This window comes from Dipodomys merriami, unplaced genomic scaffold (genome assembly GCF_024711535.1).
Source record: "Dipodomys merriami isolate MVZ:Mamm:240054 unplaced genomic scaffold, mDipMer1.0.p SCAF_12, whole genome shotgun sequence".
NCBI lineage: Eukaryota > Metazoa > Chordata > Mammalia > Rodentia > Heteromyidae > Dipodomys > Dipodomys merriami.
The window spans coordinates 21,720,276-21,730,391 of record NW_027202493.1 but is presented as its reverse complement, the minus strand read 5'-3'; the positions used below and the strand labels follow the sequence as shown (position 1 = coordinate 21,730,391).

The window sequence follows — 10,116 nt, the reverse complement described above, 5'->3', positions numbered from 1 at the left end:
TATTTGGCAACCACGAATCTGTTTTCTTCTTCATCAAGGGTATAGAAGATTATGGAAGGGAAAGGGGTCCAACCAGATAGCCATGGGCTCAACTTGTATTTCTGTATTATATGTCAGCTTCAATTTTCCATACTTTTCATTCTTGCAGACATTAGACAGCATCCTTTATCTTTTCTTTGGCAGCTTTAATCTCTCTCCACTTAGCCATTTCTAAATTGAGGACAACACCAATACCAAAGGATTAGTTAAGCATGTTTGTGAGTAACTGACAATCATTCTAGGGTTTTTTTTTTCTTTTATAGTGTTACTTCAAAAGTGAAATTTTATGTAGTTTTCCAAGTTAAATAAAGAGATATCTCCTGATAAGAAATTGTTTATGGACATGAGGAAAAGCATGTCTTTTTTATCATTGTTGGGTTTGATCAGCAAATATTTTATTCAGGAATTCTGTATCTGTAAGTATATATGTAAACATATATAGGATGATATTTATGCAAACATATTAGCATACATATGTGTGCATATGTATATATGAAAATTCCAATGGTATAACTCCTTTTAACAACTAACTTACAGCTTAACAAAATGAACACCAAGAAGTTGGAAGATAATTGTTAGGGAGAGTGAGGTCAAAGGGAGAAGGAGTCTAGCATGGATGATGGGGTAGGAGAAAAATGGAATGAATTCTGTTGTAATATTCAATGTATATGTGTGAACATGGAACCAGGTAGATTGAGGGGATGACAGGGTTGGGAGAGATCTGGGAGAATGGTAAAAGGAGTAACAAGGATCAAGATGCATTATACTCATAAACCAACACGTTGAATTGAAACCCCTTTGTTCAACTACATAAGGATAATAAAAAGTAAATTAAAAAATGCATATTGGCCATATACTAAATAAATATAATTTTTAAAAAGAAAGAAAATGTCTATTCAATGGCTGCTTATCATTTTGGAAGACAAATATATTACAATTAAGTTTGAAGAGAGAGAGGGGGAAACTGGAATGTATCTTAATTAGCATAATAAGCCGAGAATAGTTCATGAGAGCCACAAGGTTGTAATGGCTTGGAGTTCATAGGTTTCCACCTTCACTTTTCAAAGAGACAGCTCTATCAACCTACCAATGAGATGGCTGCTATTTTTAGTTAAGTCTTTATGTAAGGGATTTGCAAGCTTTCCAGGACTTCAAAGGAGGTGATTCTGTTTTTTCTTAAAAATGAAATCCTACATTCCTTAGCACCAACTACCAACATTCATAGAGCCTCACCTACTCAGATGCTCAACTAATGGATATACCTGTTGGAGGGACATCACTAATTGTGACAATACATGCAGTTGGTTGAAATTCTAGTTAAATGGTAGGGAAATAGAAGTTGTTCACTTCATGAAAAACATCCTCCATATTACGAATAGATTGTTACTAACAGTCTTGTAATGTATGAATCTTTGATTCAGTTGCCCATTGCCTCAGCTCTCATTAGGCATCTGATGGCTGCATAGAATTAATTTGATTCTCTTCTGGCCAGTTGTTGGTAATGGTAGATTTTCACCAATCTTACTCTTTGCCTGCTTGAAATGATTCCTAGTGCAGTAATTGCAGTAAGGGTTGAGGGAACCACACATGTTAGAAGAGCCAGGGGTCACAGTTCTGCCTCTGGCCACAAGCAAGTCCCTGAACTCTCCAAATCCCAGTTCCTTCATTGTGGGTTCCTTCTAGATCTTTCACCTCAAATTGGTAGATTAGATCTTGGCATTGGGTCCCAGAAATGAATCAAAAGTCAGAGATTATCCTATTTTCTTCTGGAACCTGATGGGTTTACCCAGGAGTTTAAAGACTTGAAATCTTAAAATTATCCGTATCATAAACCCGTAACTCAAGAAATAAGGCCTTTTAAGTCAGATGGAAAACCTGGTTGATGTTTTCCAGCAGGCCTTTAAGAAGGTTATTAGACTTATTCTCTGTAAAATGGCAAGTGCTAATAGGCGGTGAGAATTGAAGGGGATAATTTTTAATTGTTGTCACATGGCATAGTTAACAGAATCCAGCAGATAATGAGTGAGCACACTGTCCTTTCCCCTCTTTTTCCATCTTTTCCCTTATTTCTATTCTGGTCAAACTTTAATCTGTGGTGTTTATGTTAGAACAGTATGACCAGCATCATTTTCTCAGTAACTTGTTCTCTTGGATCAGACATAATGGTGCTTTACATTTCTAAAACTTCAATTGAGAGCTGATTGGCTATGAATACTCATTTCCATGGCAATGAGTCTCAGGAATGCAGACTAACAACACACTGCATTTATAAATAAATAAAAAAGGCCCCAAAGAAGAGAAACACTTCCCCACTGCTTAGATATGGTGTCAGGGCTCTAAAATTGATTTCTAAAGTGTAAAAGAAAAGAAAAGAAACCCTGAGATTTAGTTATAAGAAATAAAAGTATTTCGCCTCTCCTTAGATTATTTCTTGAATCTCAAAAGCAATGGATTCTCAATGATTTCATCAGAAGCTCTCTCAATGGATCATTTCATATCAATCCAATCCTCTATAACACCCATTATCCTGCAAGAACGGAAGCAGCGTGAAGAGAGGGAGCTGGATGGTTTTGTTTTCTTTTACTGTACCTTTGTAACCTGGAGTAGACATGAGAAACCAGTAGGATTCAATGAATATCTGTGGCATGATTGAGTGAATGAGTAGATGAATGAAGTGTTGATGGGTCACCTATGCTGTGTGTGTCTGAGGATTGTTATATAGAGTTAGAGATGTTGCTTGCCTGCCCTCAAGAAACTTTGTCCATTTCAGGAGACAGAGGCTAAAAGCAGGGCAAATAAATCTGCGAATACAGGCAAGGCATCAATATTAGGAATAGGGAAAATATATGCCTTAGAAGTTCAGGAAATCCAAGATTCAGGGTAAGAGCTGAAATCTTGCTTTTCTTCAATAATCACTCTGAAAATGCTCAAATGGATACTCATCTCATGAAACTGATGATGATCATTTTCAAGCTCAAAATATGTCACCATTTAAATTCATTCAGAAGATGAAATTCAAAGCAGAAAGAACTACCATGATATAAGAATATACAAAAAATATGGTTTTATTTGCATCTCTTTTTTGGTGCCAGTATTAGGTAATCAGCTGAAGTCTTTTTTTTAATTCAGGGCTGTTGCTTTACTACTTAACTACCCCCTCAGTCCCTCATTTTGGCTGGTCATTTGGAGATAAGTGTCCCTCAGATTTGTCTGACTAGGCTGATTTCAAACTATGATTCTTTTAGTACCATGAGTAGGTCTGACCAACTGGCAAATGGCCACTGACAGCTTTTAAGTACAGAACTTCACAAGATCTGCTTTATACTATAAAAATCTATATTGGCAACAATGCCAGAGGGATTTGATGAGTGGCCATCACTGTTTCTAGATGAGAGGTTCTGGTGTCTTGTTGGAAGGTAGTAGCAGTGGAGGGGGAAAAACACTGGTGAGTTTAGGCTAAGTCTTGGAGTTGGTCTCTGAGGGCCTATACATATATAACATTGTTAAGAATAAGAGATGAAAAATGAGAGAACTTTAGAAAGGACAATATTTAACTTTTTAAAACACGCTTAAACTATTCCTAATAGTATAAACATTTATTTATATGCAGATGATGGGAAAAGAAAATTTTCATTGGCAATAATTTCAGATATGTGGAGTTGAAAATATCCAGATTATGTTTTCTTCCATATGTACAACAATGAAAAATTCTATTGTAAAAGCTATTCTTTTTACTGTAAACATCAATTTTGGGACCATGCTTTCCTATTTTAAATTAGATTATTGTAAATAATCTAATTTGTTTAAGTTTTCCTTGACTTGTACCTGTATGCCCTTAGGACACATGCTAGTTTAAATGAAGTCTTTTGATGTGTCTTAGGATTTTTCTTTATTTCTTAAGCCTGTGGCTTTTACAACCTCTTACATACATGGTCTCTCCTTATGGACTTACCCATTGCCAACCTTCACATCAACTTCGTCAACATCTTAATTGAGAATAAGTAATAACCTAAAGGGGAAAGCGAAGCTAGATCTTTGTAAGTCTACAAGTCAAGGAAAAGGCTTACCAAGGGGATTTTACAGTTTATTACTTTCATTCTAGTTGGTATTAATGCTACATAGAATGTATATTTTCACACCTTACATATAGCTATATACAAGCCTACACATGTGCACATACATATGCATACACATATCATGTTTGCTTGGCTTTTGAGGTAGAGTCTCCCCATGTAGCTCAGGCTGGGCTTAAACTCAAAATTTTCCTTCCTCTGCTTCTGGAATGCTGGGAATACAGGTATGCAACATCATGCCCAGTTTTGATTTCCATAACTTACTTTAAAATATTTTTAGAACCATGTTCTTACCTAAAGAGTTTAACTAAGCATGCAAAACATTAATCCACATGTCCCTGGGTTTTAATTTGAAAATTATATGTATTTAGTTAGAAAGTGAAAGCCTTATTGCTTGTAATTGCATACATGAGCAAAATCAAAGTTATATTATAAAATCAAAGTTTCTATTATTTACCTTCCTCCTTTGGTTCTTTTAATTCATTGTTTGGTATGCTTTTCCCAAAAAGCATCGCGATTAATTTTCACACAGCTGTTCTTTTGACAACCATCATGGTTATACTCTAAACAATTAAAGGCTTCATGACTGCCACAAAGGAGAATGAGAATGTTCTTTGAGTTACTTATTGGTGCAAGAAGAATTATAGAAAAAAATATTCCTTTTCTACATAATTTCATAAACAAAAAGGAAAAATTGCTTTGCAGACAAGTCAGCAGTGCTCTTATGAAGGGCCCCACAAGAAACCACATTGATCCCAGCATCTCATGGTTCCATTTAAAAGAAAGGTCTCCTCAGCTCTTGTCATGTATCAGGGAGGTGAAGTATAGCTTTCTGAGAAGTCAAGGGCTGTGTAGTGAAATAGAGGGTTCATTTCCTACCTGAGAAGGCTCACACCCTCTTAGAAGAAAATAAACTGTGCTAGCCAAAGAGAAGATTGCTGCTTCAGACTTAGGCCACTAGTTTGCAGCTTCTGGCTTCCCATAATGACAGTGATTTTCTTTGAAACTGAAATGTCTGAATAGATGCCTTTGATGTATATAAATAGCAAGAAATGCTTATAGCACAGACACTTAAATGTTCATTTATGTAACAGTCCTACAAGGAACTTGTGGCAGATATAGATAACATATTTTCTTTATATATACATACATATATTATCTAGGTAATTTTTCATTTGAAGGAAAATGAATGAAACTGGAGATCATTATGATAAGTGAAATCAGGCAGACTCAGAAAGACAAATATGATGTGTTCTCTCTTACATAAGAAATATAGACTAAAAATAAATAAATAAATGATATGAGCATGAATGAGGAGTGGGAACCAATAGGAGGGGTGGAAGGTTAACAATGTAAAAGGGAGGAGAATATGATGGAAGAACTTTATATACATGTTCAAATATCAAAAATAAAACCTATTAAAATGAAAGGGGAGGAGGATAAAAAAGAATAATGGAGTGAATTTGATCAAAATAATTATATGAATGTATGAAAATATCACAATGGAAAGAGCCTCTTTGGACAACTAATATATACTAATGAAAAAGGAAGAGAGACAGAAGTTTCATAACTCTTAAATTCTTCCTTGAATTAGGCAAAATTCTATGTGATAGAAAAAGTAACATTTGTGCTCACTTCGGCAGCACATATACTAAAATTGGAATGATACAGAGATTAACATGGCCCCTGCGCAAGAATGACACGCAAATTCGTGAAGCGTGCCGTATTTTTAGGACAGAATAGGAGAAACCCTAGATCTCCTTGGCACAGTCCGAAATTTTGTTAATAGAGACCCAGAAACACAACAAATCAAAGAAAGGTTGGACAAATGGGATTGCATGAAATTGCAGAGCTTCTGCATGGCAAAGGACATAGCTAGCAAGATCCATAGAAAGACCACAGATTGGGAGATCTTCACTAGCCATACAACAGACAAGGGTCTCATATCTAAAATATACCTGGAACTCAAAAAATTAAATCTCCCAACAACAAATCTTCAAGAAAACAACTGTCCAATAAACAAGTGGGCTAAAGACTTAAAGAAAAACTTCTCTGAAGAAGAAAGGATGGCCAATAGACACATGAAGAAATCCTCAACCTCCCTAGCCATAAAAGAAACGCAAATCAAAACAACATTGAGATACCACCTCACCCTAGTTAGAATGGCTATAATCAAGAACTCTAATAACAACAGATGCTGGAGGGGATGTGGACAGAAGGGAACCTTACTGCAATGTTGGTGGGAGTGTAAACTTGTTCAACCACTTTGGAAAGCAGTATGGAGGTTCTTCAAAAGACTACACATAAAGCTCCCCTATGACCCAGCAATCCCACTTTTGGGCATTCACCCAAATGATCACAAACAAGGCCACACTAAAGCTACCAGCACAACTATGTTTATTGCAGTATTATTTACCATAGCTAAGATATGGAACCAATCCAGATGCCCCTCAGTAGATGAATGGATCAAGAAAATGTGGTATATATACACAATGGAATTCTATGCCTCCATCAGAAAGAATGACATTGCCCCATTTGTTAGGAAATGGAAAGACTTGGAAAAAATTATATTAAGTGAAGTAAGCCAGGCCCAAAGAAACATAGGTCCCATGGTTTCCCTTATTTGCAATAACTAGTAAATGTCTGAGACAAGCAGAAACAGTCAGATAAATTGATGTTAGCGAAATGAACCCTAAGATATGTATTCAAATGTTTTTTTTTCTTTCAGGTGATTGTTTCTAACACATTTATAAGATTATTTCTTTGTTGCTTTTTATGTCCCTCCCCCATGTTATAACCCCTGCTTTCACTGTATTTGATGTAGGTATAATTTGTGGAGGGGAAGGAAAAAAAAAAACAAATCGTTTAAATAGGGATACAGGTGGATCCATTGAAACAGTGAGAGGTACACATTGTTATGTGGGAAAACAAACTTTACAACTTTGGTGTGGGGGGAGGAGGATTGGGTGGGAGCATGGGGGAAGGATGGGAAGGGATAGGATGGGGAAACAAAGGAGGAGGCTACAATGATTGATAAAAAATGTACTCATTATCTTGCCCATGTAATTGTAACCCCCCTGTACAGTATTTTCACAAAAAAAATAAAAAATTAAAAAAATAGAAAGTAACATTCATAAAAATTCTATGAATTTCTTTTTGTTAATGTATTAAGCAGCATATTTTAATAAAATTTCAAATGCCTTTAGAGTATATGCCATTTTGAGGGCTTAATGAAAGTCTGCTCCTTAGAAATTCATCAGTAGCAAAGCTGAAGACACATTGATTAAGTGAAGAATAACATATGTAAGTATATGTAAAGTGAAGATTTTTTTATTTTTATAGTATAATTACATGAATAAGTCTATGCAAATTATGGTTACATTATAGAATTATAATTGTTATTTTTCATTTTTATTCAAAACAGAGGAGGAAGGAGAGGAGAAGAATAAGGGAGAAGTAGGGAGAAATCAGGAAAGGAGAAGATAATCATGGTTTTTCACAATGATGTTGACTATAAATGTAATTCTCTCTCATGAGCCAAGAAGAAAATTTTTACCTAAGATGAGCTTAGAAATAAATTATAATACTTTTAATACCACAGAAAAATGTATCAATGGCTTTATTTACAGGTAAAGTGTGTTTCTAGAAGAGGAGACTTGGCTTAACTTCAAGGAAAACTAAAGATGTGTAGGCCAGGAGTAAGGTTGAGGGGCAGTGGATTGAAAGTTAAAGAGGAAATATCCACCCCCACGGTATAACCTCTGCTTTCACTTTATTTGATGTTGGTATAATTTGTGGAGGGAAAGGGCAAAAACAAATCATTTAATTAGGGATATTGGTGGACCCATTGCAACAATGAGATGTACAAGTCGCTATGTCAAAAAACGAACTTTACAACTTTGGTGGGGGAGGAAGATGATTGGGTGAGGGGAGATGGGGGGAGTATGGAAAGGGATGGGAAGAGGAAACAAAGAGGAGGTAACAATGCTTGATAAGAAATGTACTTGTTATGGGATTGCATAAGGTTGCAGAGCTTCTGCAGGGCAAATGACATAACTAGCAAGATCAATAGAAAGCCCACCGATTGGGAGAAGATCTTTACTAGCCATACAACGGACAAGGGTCTCATATCTAAAATATACTTGGAACTCAAAAAATTAAACCACCCAACAACAAATCCTCAAAGAAACAACTGCCCAATAAATAAGTGGGCGAAAGACTTAAAGAGAAGCTTCTCTGAAGAAGAAAGAAGGATGGCCAATAGACACATGAAGAAATGTTCAACATCCCTAGCCATAAAAGAAATGCAAATCAAAACAACATTGAGATATCACCTCACTCCAGTTAGAACAGCAAAAATCAAGAACTCTAACAACAACAGATGCTGGAGGGGATGTGAACAGAAAGGAACCTTACTTCATTGTTGGTGGGAATGTAAACTTGTTCAACCACTTTGGAAAGCAGTATGGAGGTTCCTCAAAAGACTTCACATAGATCTCCCCTATGATCCAGCAATCCCACTTTTGGGCTTTTACCCAAATGTTTACAAACAAGACCACACTAAAGCTACCAGCACAACTATGTTTATTGCAGCATTATTTACCATAGCTAAGATATGGAACCAACCCAGATGCCCCTCAGTAGATGAATGGATCAAGAAAATGTGGTATATATACACAATGGAATTCTATGCCTCCATCAGAAAGAATGACATTTCCCCATTTGTTAGGAAATGGAAAGGTTTGGAAAAAATTATATTAAGTGAAGTAAGCCAGGCCCAAAGAAACATAGGTCCCATGGTTTCCCTTATTTGCAATATCTAGTATAGGTATGAGTCAAGCGGAAAAGGTCAGTTAATGTGATGTTAGGAAAATGAACCCTTAAATATGTATTTTAATGTTTTCGTTTCTTTCATGCATGTGTTTCTAATGCATTTATAAGATTATTTCTTTGTTGCTTTGTATGTCCCTTCCCCACAGTGTAACCCCCGCTTTCACTATATTTGATGTCAGTATAACATGTGGAGGAGATGGGAACAAACAAGTCGTTTAAGGATTCAGGTGGACCTGTTGCAACAATGAGAAGTACAAAATGTCATGTCAAAACCAGCTTTACAATGTCGGTGTGGGGGGGGAGGGGGGTATGATTGGGTGGGGGGGAGGGGGGAGGCTGGGAAGGGAGGTGAAGGGTAAACAAAGGAGGAGGCTGCAATGCTTGGTAAGAAATGTATGCATTATCCTGCCCATGTAATTGTAACCCCTCTGTACAGTATGTTCTCAAATAAAATAAAATTAAATTAAAAAAAAAAAGAAATGTACTTGTTATCTTGTCCATGTAACTGTAATTGTAACTCCTCTGTACGGTATTCTCACAATAAAAAAAAAAAAAGAAAGAAAAAAAAAGAATTGGTTGATATTTAAGAAAAACAAAAAGGAAATATCCAGGACTAAATTGACTTTAAAAAATGATCACGAGGAAGACAGGCCAGAGAGATAAGTTATCAGGCGTGGGTTTAGGAATTTTTGTCAAGTATCAAGTATGATCAAATAGCAGAAGTGGGAAATTGTTTATTACTCTGGATCAGCAAGATACATGATAGGAGTTGACACATGGGTCAGGACAGAGCACAAGGTTTGGGCCTTGGAAATTTAAACAACCTGCCTAGAATCAAGCAGAGAGTCTTTGCAAATATACAATATAAAAGAAGAAAGAAAGAGAGGAAAAGAGGGGGTGGAGGGTAGAGTGACAGACAAAACAGACACTGAAATAAAAATGAATATGGAAGCAAATGGTCAGGGATCTAAGTTTAAAAGAGTTAAGAGAAAGTAGGTAAAATTGGGTGGAGACAGTTCTAAGGTGAGCTTGCCTAGACTACCTCTTAATTTGTAAGGAAGCCTCCTGTATATATTAGATACTTCAGAAAAAAAGGATCGGAGGGCAGAACCCCAAGATCATGAAGAAATATGAGTATTTAAAAGGAGCGAATAGCTGGGTAGCGGTGGCT

At 36.2% G+C, this 10,116-nt stretch overlaps 1 non-coding gene across 1 annotated transcript; it reads left to right on the top strand.

The window, feature by feature from the left end:
• The first annotated feature begins 5,739 nt into the window (after nucleotides 1–5,739).
• On the top strand, nucleotides 5,740–5,843 carry LOC138823453 (U6 spliceosomal RNA). The gene has a single exon (XR_011370813.1). It is a non-coding gene; the product is annotated as a U6 spliceosomal RNA (small nuclear RNA).
• Nucleotides 5,844–10,116: the final 4,273 nt, after the last annotated feature.